Raw genomic sequence first — 24,830 nt, forward strand, 5'->3', positions numbered from 1 at the left:
GAAAGAAAGAAAGAAAGAAAGAAAGAGAGAAAGAGAGAAAGAAAAAAAGAAAGAAAGAAAGAAAGAAAGAAAAGAAAGAGAGAAAGAAAGAAAAGAAAGAAAGAAAAGAAAGAGAGAAAGAAAGAAAAGAAAGAGAGAAAGAAAGAAAAGAAAGAAAAGAAAGAAAGAAAGAAAGAAAAGAAAGAGAGAAAGAAAGAAAGAAAGAAAAGAAAGAAAGAAAAGAAAAGAAAGAAAGAAAGAAAGAAAGAAAGAAAGAAAAGAAAGAAAGAAAAGAAAAGAAAAGAAAAGAAAAGAAAAGAAAAGAAAAGAAAAGAAAGGAGGGAGGGAGGGAGGCAGGAAGGAAGGAAGGAAGGAAAGTAGGAAGGAAGGAAAGGTTGCCCTTCAGTGTTCACTGTAACTCTTGATTTTCTTTTCTTAAATCGTTTTTGCTAAGTCAGTCTCCATGTGGGATCCCCTCTGGTGGGACGTCAGTGATAGCTCTGCTATTGTTAAATTGCATCCCTCAAAAAGCCACATTGAAGTCCTGACCCTTGGTACCTTGGAAAGAGACCTTATTTGGAAATAGGGCTGTTGACGGCGTAATTCGTGGAGGTCAAGCTGGAGTAGGGAGGGCCTTAATGTGCTAGGACGCAGCGCCCTACAGGAAGAGGAGACACACAGACACGCAGGGTGAACGCCAGGTGAGGACAGAGGCAGAGCTAGGGCGAGGCAGTGACAAGCCAAGGAAGGGCAGAGATTCCCGCCAGCCCCCTAAGCTAGGAAGAGGCAAGGAAGGATCCTACCCAGAGTCTCAGAGGGAACACAGCCTTGCTGACACTGTGGCTTCAGACTCCTGGCCTCCAGAGCTGGGAGACAATAAATATCTGTTGTTTTAAGCCCCCGGGGTGTCTATTATGTAATGGCAGCCCTAGGAAACTTAATTGCCATGGCTCCCCACAGCCATCTTTGCATCTCCAGTAGGACAAGAGTCTCAAAGGAACCGGGTGATTGATTTCAATTGGGCCAATTGGAATAGAATTTTGGACGTGAAACGCCCACCCTCTCACTGGATTCTAAAAAAAGGTCCACTTCCTTCTAAATTTCCTATAAAAACTGCAGAGACATTCAAAGATACAAGGAGGCGCTCTTCTTTCTTTTCCTCAAAAACAAACAAACAAGTTCTCAGGATAACAGGGGCAGGAGGACAGCGTGACAGCGACAGCGGACAGAGAATGTGGAGTCTCAGAGCCGCCATTTTGTTGTCAGCTGCATCCTCTTGCACAGGTGGATCAGCGACGGTCCTGGAGGAAAGGCCACTCACTGCTCACGGTTCTGCGGAAGCGATCTGTGGGGAGGGACCACATAGAGAGGTGCCGAGAAAGTTAGGGGACACACCAGGGATGGTGAGGCAACAAAGGGAGGCTGGGACCCGCTCTTGGGCCAAGGGAGCAAAGGAAGAAACCGTGTTAGTGAAATCCATTGGGAACTGCTCTCCACGGAGGTCCACAGCTCCTGGTAGGCATGCATCCGAGTGAGAATGAAAAATGCCAACCTTCTCTTCATTCTGTTGTTTTTTTTTTTTCCAACCTTCTCTTCAGTCTGAACTTTGTCGTCGTCGTTGTTGTTATTGTTGTTGCTATTGTTTTGTTGTTTTCTCTGCCAAATGGAGATAAGACTACTGACCCGACAGACTTGGGAGAAGTTAACCTGAATTATGAGGGACCCAGTGCAATGCTTGGCACAGAGGCGTGTCCTCAATATCAATAAACATCTCGTGAACATACAATGACGGATGGAATGGATACTTTTATAAGGCACACCCAATAACGTTCCTTCAGCAAAAAATTTAAAAAGCCTCAAATGATAGACTTGGATAAATTGTGCCTCCCCTCCATGTCATAAAAGGTGCAGAGGGAATTGCACAGCATATTAGAGATAATTAACTCCAAGTTTGAATCAGGGCTTCCAGAATTCAGGAAGGATTCCTCTAGTCAATCTTGCCCTAAAAAGGCACCGAGGCACATGCACAGGAAGGAAAATAGAAGCCAATTAATTCAAAACATTTGGTACCTTGTAGCCTCAAGAGGTTTGGATGGGAGCACTTAGTGACTGTGACTGAAATAGTGAGCGCGTTGGGCCGCATGGTGGGTGGGGCCAAGCAACGATCCAGAGTAGGTCCGCTTCTAGGGACTGGCGACTCAAAGGCAAAATGCAAGATGGGGTTTCCTGAGCCCCAGTGGGTTTGGAAGGGGTTTGGAACCAAAGGCCTTTTCTATCCCTGGGGAACTACGTTCGAGTCTTTCCCCAGTTGCAAGAGAGAAAGGAGGGCATCATTGGGCACCTCCTAAAATACCGAGCGGTGGGCTAGAAGCCTCCTGCGCATTGCCCCTGCGGATCCTCACGGGACCCAGGAGATGATGCAAGAAGAACAAACAGGCTCAGGGAGGGCAGAAATGTTCTTATCAGTTAAGCCACCTTGCGTTCGGGTGTTCTGTTACTTTCAGTTGAAGGTGTCCGAACTTGGGCACGTAGCCTTGTCTGACCCTCTCCTCCCAGCTGGTTCCATCTCATCCTCAGGTCCAGCTCTGAGGTCACTCGCCGTCACCTCTCTGCTGGACATGCCTCCTACTGGTCCCTCCATTCCATCCCGTTCTGTTTCCTGAAGAACCCTGGTGACTCCTTAAGCTTCCCTTTTTTAGGGATAGCACTCCCCTCCCTGACTAGAATGTAGGCCCCAGAAGGTAAGGGATGCGTCTGCCTTGTTCATCTCGGGTCCCCAGGACCTAGCTCAGTGCCTGGCATACAGTAGGCACTCAATAAATCATCTCTGGGTGAGTGAGAAGTGGAGAGCTGGCCTTCTAGCCCGAAGCACCTCCCACCTTTGAACTCATTTGAACTCTTTTTTTTTTAATGTTTATTTATTATTTTTGAGACAGAGAGAGACAGAGCATGAACGGGGGAGGGTCAGAGAGAGGGAGATACAGAATCTGAAACAGGCTCCAGGCTCTGAGCTGTCAGCACAGAGCCCGACGCGGGGCTCAAACTCACAGACTGCGAGGTCACGACCTGAGCCGAAGTCGGCCGCTTAACCGACCGAGCCACCCAGGCACCCCTCCTCATTTGAACTCTTAAAACACAGCTGACATACAATCAGGTTCCTGGTCTGCAGTTCATTTCTCCACCCACGACTGATGACCATGGTCTCTGAGTGGGAGATCTCAGGCACAGAATTAGAATGGCCTTCTCATCCCTCTGGTCCACCTCCCTGCCTTCTTTGCCATAGCCCCCACCTAATTTGCTGCTGGGAGGAAAAGTCATGTTGGCGATAACATCGTTGATCCCAAGAGCTCTTTGGAATGGAAGCTGCAGCTCCGAAGGGGAACGTGATCTGGTCATCGGCAGTGAGTGGAAGACATGGCAAGAGAACCTAGGTTTCCCCTCTCTCTCTACGTCCCAAGACCTTTCCAATAACTGGTTACTTCTCTTAGGTGGAGACAGAGAGAGTCAGGATCAGATCCCAGAATTGCCATTATCTCCAGGGTAAGCTAGAGCATGTCATTTAAATTCTGTGGGCAGCAAATTTACCCACCTGCAGATTGGGGGCTCCACCAGCCTCCTCTGGGGGGTAGGTATGTGTGTGTTTCTTAGAAGATCATTCAAGGGCTGCTATAAGGCCATAAGGGTTATAGCAATGCTAAAACCAACTTGTCCTCCAAGTCCAGGGTCAAGGGACCACCTAAATCAGGCATTTAAAAACACGACCTCTTACAAACACGCAGCCCTATCCTTAGCAAGATGTTTAACCTGAAGCATCGTCGTCTGCTGGCCTCGTCTGACGGGTCATCTATCCCAGCCTCTGGACATCTGGTGCCTGCGGCTGACCCATTAGCTGCCTCGCCTGCCCCCAGAGCAGAATGATCTGTCCTCCGCCTCCAACCAGGCCACCATGAAATATTCAAGCAGCCCTGAGAGCAGATCACTTATTTTGACTGGATTCTGCTAGGATCGTGGGCTGGGTTACAGATGAGAAGTCTGACCAACTAAGAGAAGTCAGAGGTCTGGAGCAGGCTGCTTGCAAAATGAGGAATGAACACTGAAAAGTAAATCACAACTCAGGAGCCCAGTCTGCAAACAAATGCAAACGTGGCGAGCTCAAACTTGCTTCGGGCTCCGAAGTAACGGAAGCCTGAGAAAAGATTCCAGACAGTGGAGGATTGCAGTCTTTAGAGTTGTGGAGATCAAGGTTCCAATCCAGCGTGGCCGCCTTCTGGCTCTATTCCTTTGGTAAGTTACTGAATGGCACTGAGACTGTTTTTCTCTACAAAAGTGGGGTGGAATACGTCCTACCTTCCTCAAATACGGTCAGGTATTTGGAGGGACCTGGTAGGCAGTGACATTATGCAAGTTTCCTCCTCTTTTCCAACCAGGGGCTTCTTTTTAATCTAGGTCAGCTTTAGGAGTGAGAGATAGCCAGGCTACATCTGATGGAGGCAGGATGTCATTCACAGATAAGAAAAAGAAAAAAAAAAAAGGCAACATCCTGGCAAGCAGGTGGAAACATGCATGCTAAGCATTGATGGCCCTTTCTGCCTTTAACCCCCGGCGCAGCCATGAGTTCCGGGTCACGGTTATGAAATAAATTGTTGCAATGTGAGCAAAAACAAGAAAAGGGGGAGGAGGGGGCTTTGGACTAGAGATCTCGAGAGTCACAATAATAAAAAGAATTCTTCCTACAGGGGTCCCAGCAGTAAAGGTGTTCTGTAGCTGGGAGTTCATAGCTGTAAAATCGAAATGTCAGCTGATTTAGTGCTATCAGATTAAGTGCCACCCCCCTAACGGCCACCAGCTCTGACTTTAGTACTAAACATCTTACAGATGTTTTTTAATCTCCTTTATCCTCTTTTCCAGCCAGTGTTATGATAAAGTCTCAAAGCAAATGTTACAACTTCAAAGCCTTTCACCTAATGGCCCCTTTGGTTCCCCAGGGGACTCTGGGGAGCCAATTGTATACCATGAATTATCCACTAGGTTATATCCAGTTTGCATAACGGACACTCACACTGCAGGAGGAAAACCTGTGGTTGAGGCTCCAAGGTGTCTCTGAGCTCCCTAGCAGCCCCTTCCAAAAGGGAAACTCGATGAAGTCCAGAAGGATCTCTCCCTCCTTAAAGGGAGGCAACACATACTTTGGGGGTGGTTTCTTTGGCTTGGCGCCTTTGAAGTGGGTTACCATCTAAAAGGCTTTGGGCTGGATAGTTGCTGTTTGCTTTTCTGGCTGTGGCTTCCGTGGTGCGAACACAGGATGTATCTGCCCTGCTATGTGCAGAACGCCCACAGGATCTGGCAGGCCCTAGGTTCCCCCTCTTTGCCCCCACGATGTGCCGGACTTTGTCTTCATGCATGGATTCCACACTCCGGCTCCATACACTCCATTCATACATTCCGCTGACAAGTCTCCTGTGAAGTAGACAGTACAGTCCCCATTTGACCGCGAAGGGAAAGGAGGCCCAGAGAGAGAAGGTAAGCGGCCCAAGGTCACACGGTCGGCAAGTGGTAGGGCCCCAGCTAGACCCCAGGTTTCCTGACTCCAGCTGCAGCTTCAGAGGTATAATGAGGGGTTTAAGCACACACACACGGAGCAGGTCACAGGGCTGGTACTCAGACCTAGGACTCGAGATTCCAAGTCCAGTGTTGGTCCACAACACTCCACACCCTCCCAGCCTCCCGCCATCCATTTAATAAATATTTACTGCCTACCTGCTGGGCACCAGAGCTGTTGAAGTCCTAAGGATACAGCTGTGAGTAAGACGGACAGCATCCGTGTCCACACGGGCTCTCCTTCTAGTGGGGGAGACGGACTATAAATAAGGAAGCCGATAGGTTGACCAAATCATTCTGGTCGAGGTGAGTCTCACGGTGGAAATATTCAGGGGCCGTGGAGGGAAGGCGGGTGGGGGTGTGGGGTCACCGATTTCGATCAGGAGGGTCAGGAGAGGCTTCTCTGAGGAGGTAGTTATCTGAGAACTGCGTGATAAGTAAGAGGCAGACACAGAAGACAGAACAAGAAGGGTGAGGGCCTGGGGGTGTGAAGTCTTTGTGACAGGGACTGATACGAGGGAGGGGTGGGGGGAAGGTCATGGATGAAGAGCTTCCGGTGAGGTTGGACAGAGGTTAGCCACAGGCCTTGAGTGCATGTGGAGGGCTGATATTTTCCTGAGAGCATCACAGAAGCGTGAAAGCGTTTTAGGCACAGAGGTGACGGGACCCCAATTTGCATGGTAGAAAGATTACTCTTAGTTGCTGTGTGTGTGTGTGTGTGTGTGTGTGTGTGTGTATACACTCTGGGGCTGGGGGTGGGGTTGCACGTGGGGGTGAGGGAAGCCAGGAAGATGCTTCTGTGGGGGCCCCAGCAGGCCTGGATTGGGTGGTGGAGACGAAAATGGAGGGAGGAAGCGAGCAGATTTGGGTTATATTTAAAAACAAAGTCATCAGGGCCTGTGGGTGACTTGAAAGTGAGCAGTGGTGGGGGTCAGTGTTCAGAATGACTTACAGGCTCTGGGATCCCTTGAGCATACCAGGTGAAGAACAGGGCCATCTATTTGGGGGCTGCTGGAACAGGACCGCGGGGGCAAGACCTGGGGGCAGTGTGAAGGCCCTGCAGTGAGGCCGGGGTCTCAAGTCTCACCCTGCGGCAGGAGCCCATCCAGCAAGCAAGCAGAACCCTCTGCCCACAGAGCAGGCAGATCACAATCCCCACTGTGCCCAGAGGCTTCCGGGGGCCCCAGCCAGCCAGGCCCTGCTGCAGCCAGGGCACTGCAGTCTTTAGATTGGGTTCCTGGAAAAACTGTTCAATTATTGATAAGGAACCCTCCTGACATCATTGAAAGACGACGAGGCTCTCTCCTCGCCTAAGTCATGCCTCTCTGTCCTGCAGATCTGGGTCCCCCAGCTCAGCAGTGGGGATGCGGGCGGAGGGCGGGTGAAGGAGAGGACGCAACAACTGAAATGCAGTCCTAACAAAAACACTCAGAACGTAAAAATGATGATGCTAATACTGTAATAACGGGCGTTTTCTGAATACTTGCTATGTGCTAGGCAGGATTCCAAGGGACCATACTCTTCTTAAGAACTCTAGGGGCGCCTGGGTGGCTCAGTCGGTTAAGCGGCCGACTTCGGCTCGGGTCACGATCTCGCGGTCCGTGAGTTCGAGCCCCGCGTCGGGCTCTGTGCTGACAGCTCAGAGCCTGAAGCCTGTTTCAGATTCTGCGTCTCCCTCTCTCTCTGACCCTCCCCCGTTCATGCTCTGTCTCTCTCTGTCTCAAAAATAAATAAACGTTAAAAAAAAAAAAATTAAAAAAAAAAGAGAACTCTAGGAGGCAAGTCCTATGGTTATGCCCACTTGACAGGTGAGAAAACTGAGGCCAAAGGAGGTTAAGTAAGTTGCCCCAGGTCACCCAGCTTCGCGATGGCAAAGCCAGGTTTTGACGCCAATAGTCTGGCTCCAGACCCCATGGAAACCCCTACTGGTCTGAACTGCCTCATGTGCTATCCCAGGTATGGTGTTGGAGCTGCTAGCAGAGGAGGCTACTTTCCTTTTCCTCATTTAAAATGAATCAGTTACGGGCTTCTGGGTGGCCCGGTCGGTTAAGCGTCCGACTTCAGCTCAGGTCATGATCTCACGGTTCATGGGTTTAAGCCCTGCATCGGGCTCTCTGCGGTCAGCATAGAGCCCACTTCGGAGCCCTGGTCTCCTTCTCTCTCTGCCCTTCCCCCACTCATGCTCCCTCCCTCTCTCAAAAAATAAACAAATGTTCAAAAAAAATTTGTTTTTAAATGAATAAAATGAATTAATTAGATGCGATAATGTGGGAAACATTTAACTAAATCCCTGGTAGGGGCTTATATTTCCTATTTTACTTAGATTTACTAACCCCCTGTGAAATGAGGACTCTTGTGAAGCGTATGTTACAGAGGAGAAAACTGGGGTTGATAGACACAAGAGGGTCTACCTAAGGCTGGGCAGCTAGGGAAGGACAGACCTAGAAATTGAACCTCGGTCGTTTAACTCCAACGGTGGTGACTTCTCTAGCTGCTCTGTGCATATACATATATGTAAACTGTATATATACGAATTGCTCAAGTTCATTGGAAAGAATATGACCGTTTCAACATAGAGCACACGTGCCTTGTAGTGCGTCCTGATGTTGTGACTGAGCCTTCTCATCCCCCCAGGAAGCCTGGTGAAAGATCCATCTGAAGCTAAAAAATTCCAGCTGCTTCCATGTTTCTTTCTCTGATCGTGAGTGTATGCCTTTCTTTTCACGACCTTAGAAGAAAGGAAGTTAGACCCTAGATCCATTTCTTTCATGTTCTACCAATTTACTGCTTTGCCATAGTCTATTGTTTCTCTTTTATTTTGCTGTCTTTGAACTGTTTTCTTTTTTTTTTCCAACGTTTTTTTTTTTTTTTTTTTTTTTTTTTGGGACAGAGAGAGACAGAGCATGAACGGGGGAGGGGCAGAGAGAGAGGGAGACACAGAATCAGAAGCAGGCTCCAGGCTCCGAGCCATCAGCCCAGAGCCTGACGCGGGGCTCGAACTCACGGACCGCGAGATCGTGACCTGGCTGAAGTTGGACGCTTAACCGACTGAGCCACCCAGGCGCCCCTGAACTGTTTTCAATATTCCTCCTTCTCCTCCTCCCTCCCTTCCTTCCTTTGTCATTCAACCAACATCTACTGAGCACTTCCTCAGAAGCTGTGATGTTGCAGAAAGATGACCAGTAGTGGGGCAAAACAGGCCAGTGCTCAAATGTCCTTGACTGACTAGCTCTGTGACGTTGGGCAAGTTCTTTCACCTCTCTGGCCTCAGCATCCCCATCTGTAAAATGGGCTAATCCTCCAATGTGCTCTGCATGGGTGGCCACAAAATAGAAGCACGGTCACAGCTATGAAAGTGTCTGATAGGGAACTTGGCATACAATGGGAACTCGTACGTATTGATGGACACTGAGACTTTGGGTGTGACGGGAGGCTCCGAATGGACCACAGACTCCACCCTGGAAGAGCCCTCTGCCTAGAGGGGGAGACAGGGCAGAAACAAGGCAGGCTGTGACAGGGCCGTAGGAAGGGGAAGACAAAGTGTCCCGAGGATTAGCAGAAAGGAGAAAGTCTTGTCATGAAAGTGCCTTAGGTTCTACGGAACAGCCTGGAAACACATTCTTCTCTTTCTTTCTCTGAGGGGTCAGAATGATGTTTTTCTAGGCCAGATCTGAATCTGCCCTGAATCCTCAGTAAAATAGGGCAGAAGGTAATGAGAAGGAATCGAGGTGATCCTACCTGTGATTGAAGCCAGCGGGCTTAGAAGCTGGAGAAAGCTCCCTCGGGCTGCTCCCGTCTTTTGGCAAGAGCCAAAAGTCCAAGTCTGCCCGGAGTCCTGGTTCTGCCACTTCCTAACTGTGTGCCTTTCGACAAGGGCCCCACCACCCTAAAGCTTCGGGCCCACCACCTGGAAAATATGACTAAAAACAGTTCCCACCTTTAGGGCCGTTATGAACATGGAGAGACCTATATGCAAATTCAGGGCACATGGGATATGCATAAGGACCAGCTTTTAACTTTTGTTCTCTTCCTGGTAAATGGGGGCATACTGGGGACTCTTCTGAGACAGGTGAATTTTATTGGCCAATTCGAATTTTGGCGGCTCCAGAACAACCAAAGGGTAATCTCCTGACCGTTTTCGGTTTTCGATGTTCAACAGAGGAAACTCAGAAATATGTGTGTTTTGAATCAATGGGAGCAAGCTATGTACGAGGGAGCCGGGCTCCTGCATTCAAAAGCCAAGTGTAGGAACAGCCCCCATCTGACCTGATCTCACGCTCACACTGCAGGACAGGCGTAAGGTAGACTTGTTGGGGAGGATACCCAGGAGCACTTTCGTTGGCTACAGCCATCAAACTGGGGCAAACATTGTGTGCGGGCCAGCACCATCGGTATCTTTCAGAGCTTCGCAAAGCACACACATACACAGGGGCTCCACTGGGCTCATTCATGCAGTCAGCTCATGCATATGCATGAAGTAACTGTCCGGTGACCAATCAAGGGACACCATCTGAGCAGGAAAGGAAAGAGCATTAGGCCAGGGAAGCAGAACTCTGTTCAAATCCAGGCTCTGTCTCTTTCATCTCTTTGAGCCTCAGTTTCCTCATTTGTAAAAATGGAGATAAGAAACTCGGGCTGTGGGGAATATTAAATTAGAGAATCGATATGAAAATGACCTGACACAGCGCTCGAAGAGTAGTAGGGCCTTAATAAATGCTGGTTAAATTGGAATCTGCCGAGGACTACAGGACATAAAGATTTAACGAATATTTATTGCAATCCTACAGAATGTCAGCCTCGTGTCAAGTTCTGGGCATGTGGGGATGAATAAAACATGCCATTGTGGGGTTTATATTTTAGACAATGGGACGGACACACAAATATCAGAAACGAAATCATAGGAGAAGTAAAACTTATGCCCGTGTTAAAGGACATGACTGCGTTTGCAGTCAGAGACACTCCTGGGCTTGCAAAGTCCCCTTTGGCTATTTCTGGCTTTGAAGAGTGTAGCCATAAAGAAAAAATGAGATTCAATACTCCATTCGATTCGAGTTGGTGAAGAGACCCCATTCAAGGTGTAAGGGACAGAGGGTGACGTCAGGCTCCTGGCTTGGCCGGCACAAGTCTGCCAAGCATGTGCACCCACCATCCCACTCCACAAACCTAGAAACGGGCCACCACCATGGAGGTCCCAAACTTCTCCTTGCCTGCAAATGTCCCAGGGAGTCAATGGCCTCTGTGGTTATAGCTGAGATGCAGTGTTCCAGAAATCTTCCCTTTGTCCATCCAGTCCCACGCTCCCACCTCTTCCACCCTGCTCTGTGCCCTGGGGAGGCTTATCTAGGTGGATTGAATCTTTGGACCACCCTCCTTGCCCTCTGGTTCCTGGTTGGGCTCAAACAATGGGGAGCCTGAGCGGGCGATGGGAAGGAAGGAGGAGAGCAAGGCTGCAGGATTTAGTCCCCTGCCTCTGCCTTGCTGGGTCACTGTGGGTTGGCTGGGTCCCTCTACCAAAAGCCACAGCTCCTGCAGGGTGGGCCTTTCGGCACAGTTCAGGTCACCGCTCTGTCCCCTCTCCCTTCAGGCCTAGGGGAGGTGACAGCACTCAGCTATTACTGGCCCCAGGGAACTGCACTACCCCTGTGGTTTCCCCACATCTTTGTAAATAGCTCCTTTATTAAACTCTTCTCGAATCACTAATTTAAGTGTGCCATCTGTTTCCTGCCAGTCCCTGACTGACACCTCCAGGTTCTCGGCCTGGATACTGCTTTACTCTGTGCATATATTTTTCTGGACCGGTGGAAAATAAGGCTGGAAATTTGGCCATGACAAGGTTGTCCTTCCAAATCTTTGCACATCCTGTTTGCTGTTCAGTTTGGGCCGCTCACAAGAGTCTTTCCTGCCAGTTCTAAGAAAAAGTGGTTTTCGGCCCTCGTGCGAGATCAGGAATCTCAGACGTCTAAGGGGACAGAACTCACACAAACCACGGGGGTGTATTCACCTACCGTATGTGGTGCTTCTCACGACTAATTTGCAAAGACACACGCCAAGTCCTCAGGAGAGCCCCTGATGCACAGTAGGTGCTGTCTCAACCTTACTTGGTGGTATCATCGGCTTGATTTTACTCCCTAATGGTTCACACAGATATTGTCCCAAACACCCATTCTGCTCTGTAGCCTTGTTGTTACAGATCTGCAGCATGGAGAAATGCAATTCACATTGTTTCGAACTCCTACTGGGTGCCAGGCACTTCAGGCCGTGTGGCTGAGCGTGGGACTGACGCGGTGAACAGACATGATTTCTCTACCCATTTCCTGCCTCATCCTTATCCTAGCTCCTACCCTGGAGCCAGTTACGTCAGGCCCCTGTTGATGGCTCGGCCTCCCTGTGCGTAAAATCCGTAGAATAATGGTACCTACCTCTTGGAGGTGCTATGATTAAATCAGTAAGATGTGTGAACATGCTTAATAGCACACGTGCTTATTCCAATTTTGTACATTATCTCATTTAGTCTTCAGGGCAACCCTAGAATAGGCAACCTTGCAGGTCTGTGTGACCCCAGAGCCTGGCTCCAGCCCACCGTCTCTGTGGAGATTACGTGGGGGGAACAGAGTTGGAGGAGGGATGTAACGAACGCATTGACAGTTGCCGTCAGGGTGTTGGGTCGTTACTACGTGCCAGGAACCAGGCTGAGCACCTGACATACGTTGTCCCACTTCAAACTTAAAATTATGCAACGAGGAAACTATTATCAACCTCCTTGTACATGAGGACGCTGGGGCACCAAGGGTTGAGTCACATGTGTAGCGACTGTGCAAACCAAGTGGCTGTGGCAGGATTGAATCCTGGTCTCCCCTACTCGGACATTCCTGTTCTTAACCATGAGGAAAATTCAGAATGCCACACTTTGCAACTGGCAATACTTGGGGATCCCACAGAAATCCACCCCCCCCCCGGGGGGGCGGATTCTGCACTGTGAACTCCATCCCAATATAAACCAGGTTGGTGTCCTCTGAGAAGTTAGCTTAGCGCTGAGGCTGGCAAATGCAGGGTCTGATGTAATCTATTCCATTACGGAGTGTGCAGTAGCTCATGTTGAAAAAAAAAAAAAAAAAAGGAAAGAAAAGAAAAAAAAGAAAAAAAAAAAAAAGGAAAGAAAGAAAATGGCTGTACCCATGGTAGGGAGGTGGGAGGCCCAGAACCCGGCCAATTGGAAAGCAGCAGCTGGCAGGACCGAAGCTGATCACAGTGACCATCAAACAGGAAGCAGGGGAGGACTCTAACTGTCCAGGTCGCCGTAATTCCCTCCTGCAGGACAGTGAAGGATGAGGACACTTTGACAAGGCCCTGTTCAGCCAGGTCCCCACAGCCAGGCCCAGCTGTACAAAGCAGTGTCAGTGGCTCAGAAGGGACCGTATGGGGGACAAGAGCCCCAGTATATAGTTTCTTCTCTGGGTGGGCTCCCATTTCCCGCTCTGCCTCCACTCGATGCCTGCACCAGGGCAGGGCAAAACCGCCCCATTTCCCCCCTGAAAGGCATTCACTCAGGGAGGAGAGACGAACAAAAAGCAACAGGGAAATAAGATCTGGCTTCGTCTGACACAAAAGGGTGGGATAAAGGACAATGTGTATCAAACCTGGCATGAAAGAGACCAGGGACGAGGCTGATGAGGTGGGGACCCTCCCGAGAGAGGCTGCCAGTGGGACCTAACAGAGGGGAGCAGCCGCTATGAAGGGCTGAAACTTTGCTAGAACTAGCTCAACTGTAGGTTGAAATCTTCTGGCTGGGATGGCTTCAGGGATTGACAGCTTTGGATTCCACACCTAGCTCAGTCTCCTGGCTGGGCTTCCAGCCACCAGCCTCTACTCTGTGATCCCGCCCCCGGGCATGTTTGACTGGACCAGGGGAAGAGGTCAGCTGACCCTAAAGAGACCAATCAGAATCTCACTGGAGGGGACGCCCCCCCACCCCCCGGGGGTTGTTTGATTTGATTTTTCTCTCCTGTTTTGTTCACTGCTACATCCCAAATGTCTAAGATAATGCCTGGCACGTAGTAGGTACTCAGTGTATATTCACTGTATATAAACTGTCTCCGCACTTCTAATCAGGATTCAGCCTCTGCAGAGCTGGCATTGAGGAGCCTGCCCCTAACTTGGGATCGGAGGCAGCCACATTCTGCAAAATGGACTGTGGAATGTGCAGAGGGAAAAAGAGGAGGGGTAAGAAACAGAAAGGAGAGGGAAGGAGGCAGAGAGAGTCCCGACAGGCGATGGGAACACATCCCTGTGTCTTCCCGGTCATGTTCCCTGTTGGCCTTAAGCTAGCCTGAGTGAGTCTTGATATTTAAAACCAAGTCATTCTAACCAAAACAGCATGTCTCCTTAGAGTCCCTCCCCAAAGGGATTGCTGAGAATTCCTGTGCGCTCTTGAAGTATTTTTAGCTGAGTGCGCTTGGAGGCATGAAGGACAACTTTAGCCCTTCACCAAATACCTTGTCTGATCTGCCTACTGAGACACTGCCTACTGAGGTGGGAGGGGGTAGGGCAACTCTAGAGCCTGACGACCTGACTCCCAATCCCGGCTCCTTCCCACCCATCCTGCAACCTATGGCAGGTTATCCGACTTTTCTGAACCTCAGTTTCCTCCTTTGCAAAATGAACATGGGGACAGCTCCTACATCCGTGGGTTATTTGAGAATATAAAGTGCTTTGCACAGTGCTTAGCACATGGTTCGTGCTGGATAAGTGATAATAATGTATCCAATACGTCGAACAAGCAAGATTCCTATAAAACAACTTCTTATTTTTGGCCTATCATTTCCTTTTATACCTACTCATTGTGTGCAATCTATTCCTTGCTCCAGAATGAGAATATGGTCAGGCCCATGAGTTTCCTAATCACTGTTAGGTCATAGAAGTTCCAGTGATCATCCTAATTCAGGGACACTGCCTCCATTCATTACCTCTGTCTCCTCTCCTCTTCCTGATAGGGCCTACCGCCAGCATTTCTGCTCCTCCGTGAGCTTGTGAGCCCGTTCTCTGGATCCTCCAAGAAGGTAAGGGGGATAGAAAAGTTCTCAGTTGTGTGTATTGTCGAAGGATGGCTTTGCACTCTCTGAGTGTGACAGATGTTTTAGGTTGACATTTAGATTTTCTGGAGACGTCCCTGCTGTGACCACCTATGATTACAACCTCTCACCTGCCACCTAGGGTCATATCCCTACTTCCCTTCCTCTGCTGCCATCAGCCACGGTCACTTCTAAGAGCATGCGCCAGACCCAGGCCCCCCACCCCCCACGGCCGGGCACAGGACACAAGCTCTCTGAGAGTCCCCGATGGCCTAAGGGCTAAGGCTGAAGCACAAACTCCTTTTCCGAAGAAGTTTTCACAAACTCTTCCCCACATTTCAACAGCCCAACCCAGTTCTCTCCTCCAAAGTGGTGAAGAGCTTGGAGAAGTGTGCAACTGGTTTTTGGGTTTTTCTTTTGTAAAGGCTTCGCTTGGCTGGCCCCGCCCCGCCTGTGAAATGTAGCCGCTGTCGCACCTTGGTGCCTCTGCTAAAACCCCCATTTTGATCTCCTGTTAACAAACCAACACATGCATTTAACCTTTCCGTTCACAAAACGTGATCAGGTGCGTTGTGTCAATTCGTCACAGCAACTCTATCAAGGTGGCAATTCTGTTCTCCCCATGTTACTGATGAGGAAAGTTGAGGCACAGAGAGGTCGAAAAGCCTGCCTGAGATCGCCCAGCGGAAGATTCGCAGGCAGATTTGCACTGTCAGCCTGATTCCTTTTCACGGCAGCACGGAGCTTCCCGAAGAGAAAGGCACATAAAGGCTCTGTACCCTTCCTCTGTGCTGCCTGGCACTTGGGCTGCGAGCCTTCCATGGCCCAGGGCACTCCCGATTCGAGGGATGTCCTAGAGGCCTGCTCTGAAAGGCAGCGGCTTCCTTAGCACAGGACTCAAATACAGACCGAGACTTCCTTGATGCGGATTGAGGCAGCCAGCCCTGTGACTGGCAGCTGGGTTCAGAGAACTGGCCAAAAAAAGCCTTGCTTCCTTTGCACATAAAGCGCCCATTCTCAGCCACACACACTGGCACAGACACTCACAGACCAGAGCCTCAAAGGGCCGGACAATAAAACAGACACAGGCCAGGGCAAGAGATTTTTTTTCTTTCCAAATGCAAAACGCAGATAATACTCAACACTTATATACCATTTGCATAGGAGCTGAAATTTTTCTAGGAAAGGCAGAGATTTCTTGTGCCAGAGTTTTGGGGGCAGATGGCTGGGGGAGGTGTCTATAAAGACAGCTTTATAGCCTGCGGCCACTTCCTCATGGTGATCAGCACATGGGCCCAAAATACACCAGCTCCCTTTCCCCCCATGTTTCTCGTCTTCTACCCATCTTCCTCTCTCCTTGTCCCCTCCCTCTCTCCATTATTGATACCTTCTAGTGGCCAGCCCTGGGCTAGCTACAGAGATGAATGATAGTCAAACCTGTCCTCTCTTGACTCACAGTCAGGTAGGGAAGCAGAAAAGGAAAAACCAACAAAGAAAACCCAGGATAACAAAGATGGAGATACCTGCAGAGTGCTGTGGGACCACAGAGTGGGGAGGAGGGATCGAGTGGAGTTTCAAGATATCTTACAACTGGCGCAGACAGACAAGTCTGAATGGTTGCCCAACGCATCAGAACAGATCCCAGCCTTTACACAGAACTGAGGGAATATCAACTCGTGGCGGGCTAAGAGAGAGCTTCATAGAGGAGAGTATGCTTGAGTTGAGTTGTGAGGGCATGTTCATTAGACAGACAGACTTCAAGAGGGCGAACTGCGGGCCGAAGGAAAGGTCAAGGCAGAGACGCAGGAAAGAGAGTCCAAAACAAAGTTCCTAAATGCAAGCCTGTAGTTCGCAGGAGGTTCAATCAAAGAAACAGCGGTCTGGTCCAACAACGGAAATAACCATCTTATTTGTGACATACCTCCGTTGGGCAAGGTAAGGAATTTTCAAGGGTGGTTTTTTACAATATACAATGCAGTACAAGCCGTAGAATTTAATGCCCCAGGAAGGTACAGTTGTGCTGTGCACAGCCTCCCAGGTTAGAAATGGTCAGCTGGTCTTCAGGTTAAAGGCCCTTAGCTAGGTGGTCATCCTTTTGCTCCTCTGTCCTTGGAGTGTCTGGAACCCCCTGATTCTCAGTGGCCCAAATACCTAGATTTTGTCCAAAACCCAGTACTGGTTTTCCCAGATGTAGGAACATGATGAAAATCTAATTGACCGCACCCTGGTCTTGGGGATGCTAGCCCCTGATTCTCAGCTGCCCCAGTCTTTGTGTAATTAACCTTTGGACCCCAGAAATGAAGGCTCCATAACAGAATTCGAAGGTCCTCTCCAGGACAAGAAGGAGCTTCTGGGCTGAGACCTTTTCTCCCGGCACTCTGAATGTCAAAACCCAATCGAGTATGACAGCCATTGCTTGGATCCATATCTCTAAAGTGACCCAGCCTGAAAGGCACCAAATAACATCCAAATTTTACCCCCACACAGTGAGAAAGGAAGAAAAATAAAATCAGGCTACTTCATCATGTGTCTCTCACGAACGCGTCTTATGAATATTTTGCTTTAAAAGACTAATGGGCTGAGGACTTGGGAAAACGTATTTGTGTGCATTCATTAAGTCTCCGACTCAGAAACACATTCTGGGACTAATTATTTTTTAACTAACTAATCAGCATGTTTCATTCATAAATTGGGATTTATCAGTACAGCACATGAAAGGAGAGAACATATTATTATTTTAATTTGGTTAATATGCAAAAACGCCCTGTGTTTGTAATGACCTGCTTTCACTGAAGAGAGGCAGGCTAGAAATAGCAGCAGCTTTCTCTAATGAGGGTGCTGGCTCCCGGCCCCAGCTGCTCGCCACTAGATACTCTCCCTGACCTACCAGTGCGTGTGTGTCTCCTGCAAGGAGGCAGGAGCGATTTCCTCACGAGGGGAAACCCTGAACGCCAGTGTGCTGGTTCTGCTGATAGAACCAGTTACACCCGCTTTGTTAGTGGGGGAGAAAAAGGAAATCGTGGAGCACGAGGGTGGAGGGTGGTGGGAAGGAGCATTCACTTTTGTTGGCTATAAAACACACACGCGCGCGCGCACACACACACACACACACCCTGAACCTGTCAAGAATAGGGCCCGAATCCATTAATAAGAGATTCTACTCTAATCTAGTGATTCGTGTCTTCTCTCACCCTATTGTGCCTGCCATCCGAGGTGCTGTTTGTCTGTCATGCAAATAAATCCTATTCTGAAGTCCCCTGATAAAGGGATTTATTTATCAGCCCGACCTGAGTATCCCATTTGTTCCTGCAAATGAGCAGCTCCTCCTGGCTCCCACGCACCCTGATTTAGAGCCACGGAACTAGGGCTGCAGGTTTGCCCAGTTTATCAGGAGCCTGGATTATCTCCCCACCCCCTCCAACTGTCAGGTCCTGCTTTGAACCAGAATTGTCTTGCCCCCGTGGCCTGCAGAATTGCTCTGGCCTCACACAGAAGCGCAGTGTCGGGAGGGGTGGGGGCAGAAGTCACCGCTGGCCTTTCAGTGACGTACTGAAGCAGGGTCCAGCTGCATTCTTTCTGTCCAGCCCTGGTGCCAGTCTGCCTCGGTCTCCGGCTGGGGACATCCTGATGTGGCACATTCTAGAACCAGGAGCTGCTTTTGTGTTTTAGAGAAGGACATTTCCTCTTCCGTTTTTTTTGTTTGTTTGTTTGTTTTTTGTTTTTGTTTTAATTTTTACTCTATTTTTAGAGCTATTTTTAAATTATGAAAGAAATACAACACGTTCAGTATAGAAAATTTAGGAAAAGGGGAAAACTATCCATTAAAAAGTCTATAATCCCACCACCAAGAGTGCACAGTCCTATTTGGGGTGTTTCCTTCTGCCCCTGTGTGCCCGTGGCAGAACAGGCCCTCTCAGTGAGTGAGCAGTCGGGGCTTCCTCTATTTGTGAAGCAATACTGTATAGCAGGGTGGGGGAAAATTATGCTGTATTTTAAATGTTTACATGCAACAAACAGAGTCACATGATTATTAAATGACAACAGTATATCTGTGAGTAAGTGTAACTATTCAGAGTATCCCTGTGATTATTTATAAAACTGCATTTAAAGATCATGTCGAGGGGTACCTGGATGGCTGAGTTGGTTGTGTGTATGACTTCAGCTCAGGTCATGATGTCACAGTTTGTGGGTTCGAGCCCTGGGTCGGGCTCTGTGCTGACAGCTTGGAGCCTGGAGCCTGCTTTGGATTCTGGGTCTCCCTCTCTCTCTCTGCCCCTCTCTCACTTGTATCCTCTCTCTCTCAAGAATAAATAAATAAACATTAAGAGAGAGAGAGAGAGGGGGGAGAGAGAGAGAGAGAGAGAGAGAGAGAGAGAGAGAGAGAGATTGTGTCAAAAGGCTAAATTTGAGACCTTAAGTGAACATGAGACCCAGTCAAATTGCTCTCCTGGGTCCTGTACCCCACCCTCATGGGCTTTGTCTATGTGCCTTTGTGCTTGTATTATATTAGGGATCATACTATCTTCACATTTTTATATTCTGATTTCATAGTACTTTGTTAACATTTTTACAAGTCAATAAAAATTCTTCTGCAACCAAGTTTTGATGGCTACCCAACATTCCATATGAAAACTTACCACTTAAGTGTTACCCATTTAATTGAACACTTCAGATGATTCCTTCCCCCCCCCACTATGATAAATAATACTGCACTGAACATCTTTTTTTTTTTTTCATGTTTATTTTTGAAAGAGAGAGAGCGTGCGCAGGGGAGGGGCAGAGAGAGAGGGAGACAGAGGATCTGAAGCGGGCTCTGTGCTGACAGCAGAGAACCTGACATGGGGCTGGAACTCACGAACCTTGAGATCACAGCCTAAGCCGAAGTCAGATGCTTAATCGCTTAATCGACTGAGCCACACCAGGAACCCCTGCACTGAATATCTTTATATGAAAATCTTTGCAGCTCTCTGTGGTTACTTCCTTTGGATGGATTTCTAAAAGGAAAATGACTCACTCGCAGGCTAGGAACATTTTAGTGTCTTGTTTCACATTGCTCAATTTATTCCCAGATAGGTGGTACTGATTTATCACGAAAGTTAGAACATTTTCATTGCTGTAATTAGTCTTTAATTGCAGAACTCATTCACAGAATACAGGCTCTTTGTACTCTCCTCCAACCTCTGCCTCCCTCACAGGTAGCCACGGGTTTGCGGTTCAACAACCGTCCTCTGGTAAAGCATTTAATTTGTTATCTGAGTGTTTATATGAAATGTGTCTCTATCGAACTAATAAAAACTTGTGTATCTCTGTAACTATAGGAAACATGATATTTGTGTGCCCGCACAATGTAAAAGTCACTTTTTTACACAAATGATATATTGTATGTATGTTGCTTGACTTCCCCCCACCCCCCCACCCCCGGCTGTCTTGGAGCTTATACTGTGCGTATATAAATCTACTAACCCTAACTTTCCATACAGTTCCATGGGATAGATATAGCCTAGTTTTGACAACCATTCATCTCTGCACATTTTGGTTGATCCCATTTTTTTTATTTCTTATTTTTACGAAGAGTGCTGTGATGTATACCCTTTTACACAAGCAAGTTATTTGAACAGGTTTTTTCTTTACAGCAGAAACCAAGAAATAGAATTTCTGGGTCATGGGCTATGTATGTTTTTGACAGGCACTGCCAGAGTGTAGAGGGTGTTTTAAATTACTTTTATTAGGGATATTCTAGAATGCCTCGGACTTAGGCTTCATTATCAGGATGTAGATCTGAAATGTTCTATTAGGTGGGATGTCGCCCAAAGGTCTGTTCATATAGTCAGTCATTCATTAATCTGTCCATCTCTATCTTCTGAGGATCCAGCATGGCCCTTCAATACATAGTACACAGTTGTCAATGAGTGGGGGTCAGGTGCTCTCCTCTTCACCAGCCACACCCTTGAGGGGCCTCACCCCGACACCCAATTCCTTTCCACGCCTGCCAACCCCTAGCTCGGCTTTCCGGACAGTGCTCAAATTTCGCCTCTTCTTGGAAGCCCTCCCCGGAGCCCAGGCTGAGTAAGGCAGCTTCTCTTCCGTGTCCCCATGGCACCCTTATTTTACTGGCTTGTCATGCTTACTGCAATTTGGAATCTAGTCATCTCTCCCCTCTTGGCCTGGATAGTCTTGGAATCTCAAGGGTGTGTCACCTGATGCATGTGTATGGACTGCTGACTGAACCACGTGCATGTACACAGGGCAGTCTGTCACCTTCGAAATGGAACAGGCCAAGCGTAGGCAGCATTTTTCAGACAGAGCACCACGGAAAAAGGCTGTAAACAATTAGATGGCTAATAGTCGACCCTCGATGGCGATCATGATGTTGATAAAAATGATGAACGATCAGTAAGTAGAATGTATCATGAACTCTCCCCACACACAAATTTAGAACCTGGTCATTCACCTCTCTGGAAAGTGTTCATAACACTCCTCACTTCGATATTTCTCCGTGAAATCGAGAAGTTTCTTAGGCAATTTATCTTTTAAAATGCATCACAGGGATGACAAACAGCAGCAGAAACATGGCTCACATAGTTGGAGTGTGGCAGCTTACTGTCATCAATCTCTGGGCAGGGTCTCAACTATGAAAAGAAACGGATGAAAAAAAGACTGGAAATAAAGATATCAGAATGTGAATAATGGTGGCGTCTGTGGAGTTAAGGCAATGCATGAGGTTCTTTGTGCTTGTTTAAACCTTTTGGATTATTTTGCCATGCATATAAATTCATTTTAAATCAGAAAAATAGAAATCACCAAAAAAAAAAAAAAAGTCTAGAGGGGGCGCCTGGGTGGCTCAGTCGGTTAAGCGGCTGACTTCGGCTCAGGTCATGATCTGACAGTCCGTGAGTTCGAGCCCCGCGTTGGGCTCTGTGCCGACAGCTCGGAGACTGGAGCCTGCTTCGGATTCTGTGTCTCCCTCTCTCTCTCTGACCCTCCCTCGTTCATGCTCTGTCTCTCTCTGTCTCGAAAATAAATAAACATTAAAAAAAAATTAAAAAAAAAGTCTAGAGATTAATCATATTTCTAAGGAGAAAACTTTAAATAATTGCGATGTGTGTAAATAGATGACAGAAGAAAGTAGTTCCAAAAGGACTAACCTGAAATATTTGCTCTCAGATTACCTAGTCACTCATTCAACATTAATTGGACACATGGCGAGGGGCGGCGTGGCTGGATGCCACCCTCATGGAGCTCACAGTTTAGTGGGAGCCACAAACTCAAGTACTAATGGGGGTCAGGCAGCAAAGAGAAAGAAGTGAAATCCACCTGCTGGCCCACTATTAATATTTACTAACATTTGCAGGCCCAGGGAAAGAGTATAAATGGAAGTCCATCCACCATATGTCGAAATACTTACAAGTTATAAATAGAATTAATAAACTGAAGTATCGGGCAGTCTCCTACATTGACAAATACACCTTTACAATGACCTGTAAGGCCAAGTTCAAAGTTAGAATTCTCGGACTCCTCAGACTCCCTTACCTAAAGATGATGATACGGAGAGAACTGGTCCCTAGCCCAAGATAACACACACACGTGCACACACACACACACACACACACACACACACACTGCAACAGACCATCCACTCTTCTACTCTTCCCATGCCTGACTTGAGCTCACACAGAAAAGGACTTTGTGCAAGTGGATGGGCACCTTGGCCTGCACATTCAAGTTTCATTCCTTTCCCTCCCCACCAAAACACCCTAGCTTTCTCTTCCATTCCTTAGGCCCAGGGTATGTATGCCATTCACCTTTGGAAGAACTAACTGACAAAGGGGTCTCTACAGGCTCTGGAAGCCGGCACAGGTCATATGGGCAGGGAGTTCCAGGGTCCCTCGGCTCCAGTGGTATGGTTTATAAGAGGTAGTGCAGGCATCCCTTGGCTCAATGAACTTCTGGCTGCATGAAGAAGGGCACCTTTGGAGAGGGGACAGAGTGGTGCCTCTAAGGCATGGGGCCAAAGGCAGGGTCCCACTTGCCTGACTCCTTAGTCAGCATTATCAGCTGGATGGATTGGGACCATGACGAACTAGATAGCAAACGCCCCATCTTACAAGAGTAGCAACTTCTTAACTCCAGCCCCAAATTGCCATATGTAGGAATCCAGATGGCCACATCTTCCATTAAAAAAAAAAAATACAAGTCTTGGTTTTCTTATGAAATTGCATAATTTCTACATGATAGCAAGTAATAACTTAAAAAAAAGGTAAATTACTCTGCAAGCCCAATCTAAAGTATCCGTGAACCACCTGTCTGTGACCTCAATGGAAGGAAAGAAAATCAAAATTCCATTTATATGTTGCTTCACCATTATTTGGTTTTGAAAATGATATTCACCAATTCATTCATGTCACTCAAGCCCAGAAAGTAAATGATGATATGTCTCCATTGCTGTATGTACGTTTGAATTTCATGCATCTTCTGTTTTCCAGCAGAAATCCAATTTACTTGGTACCTTCCAGTACTGACATATGTCCCCGTAACCCATCAGCAAAGGCCTGACGTATGGATTTTCTTTTTTTCCTGATGCTGAGTTTCATCATGTTCTCCTCTGGTCTGCCAAAATGACTTGAGCACATACCTCTCACTGCACTTCCTATACACCTGCTGTCATGAGCTCTTTATAACCATCAATTTGAGAATCATCTGCGTGTCCCCAGAGCCTACCACAAAGTCACATCGTAAACTATTTTATTTGTATATGTATTTTATTTGTTCTGAACTGAGTTTGTTGGCGGTTGGTGCTCTGTAATCACCCACATCTCCCCAATCACAGATGAGTAATAATCATAGCTGACATTTCGTGGACATTTGCTCTAGGTGGGGAGCTCGGACAGGAGCTTTCCATGCATTGCCTCATATTATCCTCGCAACTAACTGCTTAACAATTTTTATCCCTGTTTTCCAGATGCAGACACTGAGGCTCAGAAAGACAAGCAGACCTGCTCATGAGTCATCCAGCAAATGGCAAATGGCACTCTGGCAAATGGGATCGAGATCAATCCTGCCCCATTTAAAAGGTGTGCGTTCCTAACCAGTAAGTCAGTGCTTCCCTAAAAGTGCCACCGACAGTCCTTTGAGATGCTTTCAGCATAAACCCTGAATTACTAGACTTGTGTTTGAGTCCATATATGTTTATTTCAGAGTGTGTTAGGAAAAAGTAAATGACAGCATCTGTTTATGACATGACGTTGCTTTTTCTATTTATATTGGTCCACAACATTTTCCTTTTCAACTTATTTAGCTAAGTTCTAAAAAATTGAGTCCATTTACAAATAACATTGGGTGAATAATAGAAAAGGTAATATAATAATACAGCAAAAATTATGTGCTTGAGCATATAAAAAGATTAGAATTTGAAAAACTCTGCCTCGTAAACCACCATCTAGGGATTAAAAAGAAACACAAGCACAATGAAATGAATGTTTAAACTCGCACCACGCACTTGCAAGTTTGTAGAACGTTGCTTAGAAAATGCCTCCCAGACCCTGCCTAATGAGGGCTCCAAGCAGCCTCTAAATTCCTAAATTTGAATCATGTTTATTTCTTTTCCCTTTTTCTATTTTTAGAACTTAAATGGCCGAATGGATTCAAAAAAACGCCTCTAAATAAAAAATGAGCTAGGGGCCTGGAGCTCTCCTCTGCCTCATTTTAACTCTGAGCAAATGGTGAATTACAGCACCCTGGACATAGTGGTTTCTAACTGCCAAGCTGCCAGGCTCTTAAATAACAGCCACACAGAAGTGTGGCCATAATGCTACCTATTTCTCTTGCTAAATTATTTATGCACTTATTATATTTTACATGGGCTGTTGAACCTGAAGGTACTTTTGTGGGGACCGGGTCCTTTCTGGAAACCCATTACTGAGAATCAACTCAGCTACCTTAGAAACGGGTACATCCAACTGTATATTGATCATTAATATTATATAATTACTGCCTCTGTAGTTGTTTTGGGGGTGGTGATGACTTTACACGTATTCAAGTGTGTGTATGTGCACTATCCAATGGCTTCAAGGCAATTCACCTCATTAAGAAGCTGTTTAACATTGAGGGTATATCAATACAGGCTAGCTTAATGCAATCGTGGAACTGTACCTAAACTCACTTGGCCCAACAAAGCTATTACCCTGT

General features: G+C 47.5%; 1 long non-coding RNA gene across 1 annotated transcript; it reads left to right on the forward strand.

Moving 5' to 3' along the window:
• Window positions 1-4,195: 4,195 nt before the first annotated feature.
• Window positions 4,196-23,880, forward strand: LOC131508608 (uncharacterized). The gene is made up of 2 exons (XR_009260065.1): window positions 4,196-4,263; window positions 23,605-23,880. It is a non-coding gene; the product is annotated as an uncharacterized LOC131508608 (long non-coding RNA).
• Window positions 23,881-24,830: the final 950 nt, after the last annotated feature.

The sequence above is a fragment of the Neofelis nebulosa genome, chromosome 1 (genome assembly GCF_028018385.1).
Source record: "Neofelis nebulosa isolate mNeoNeb1 chromosome 1, mNeoNeb1.pri, whole genome shotgun sequence".
NCBI lineage: Eukaryota > Metazoa > Chordata > Mammalia > Carnivora > Felidae > Neofelis > Neofelis nebulosa.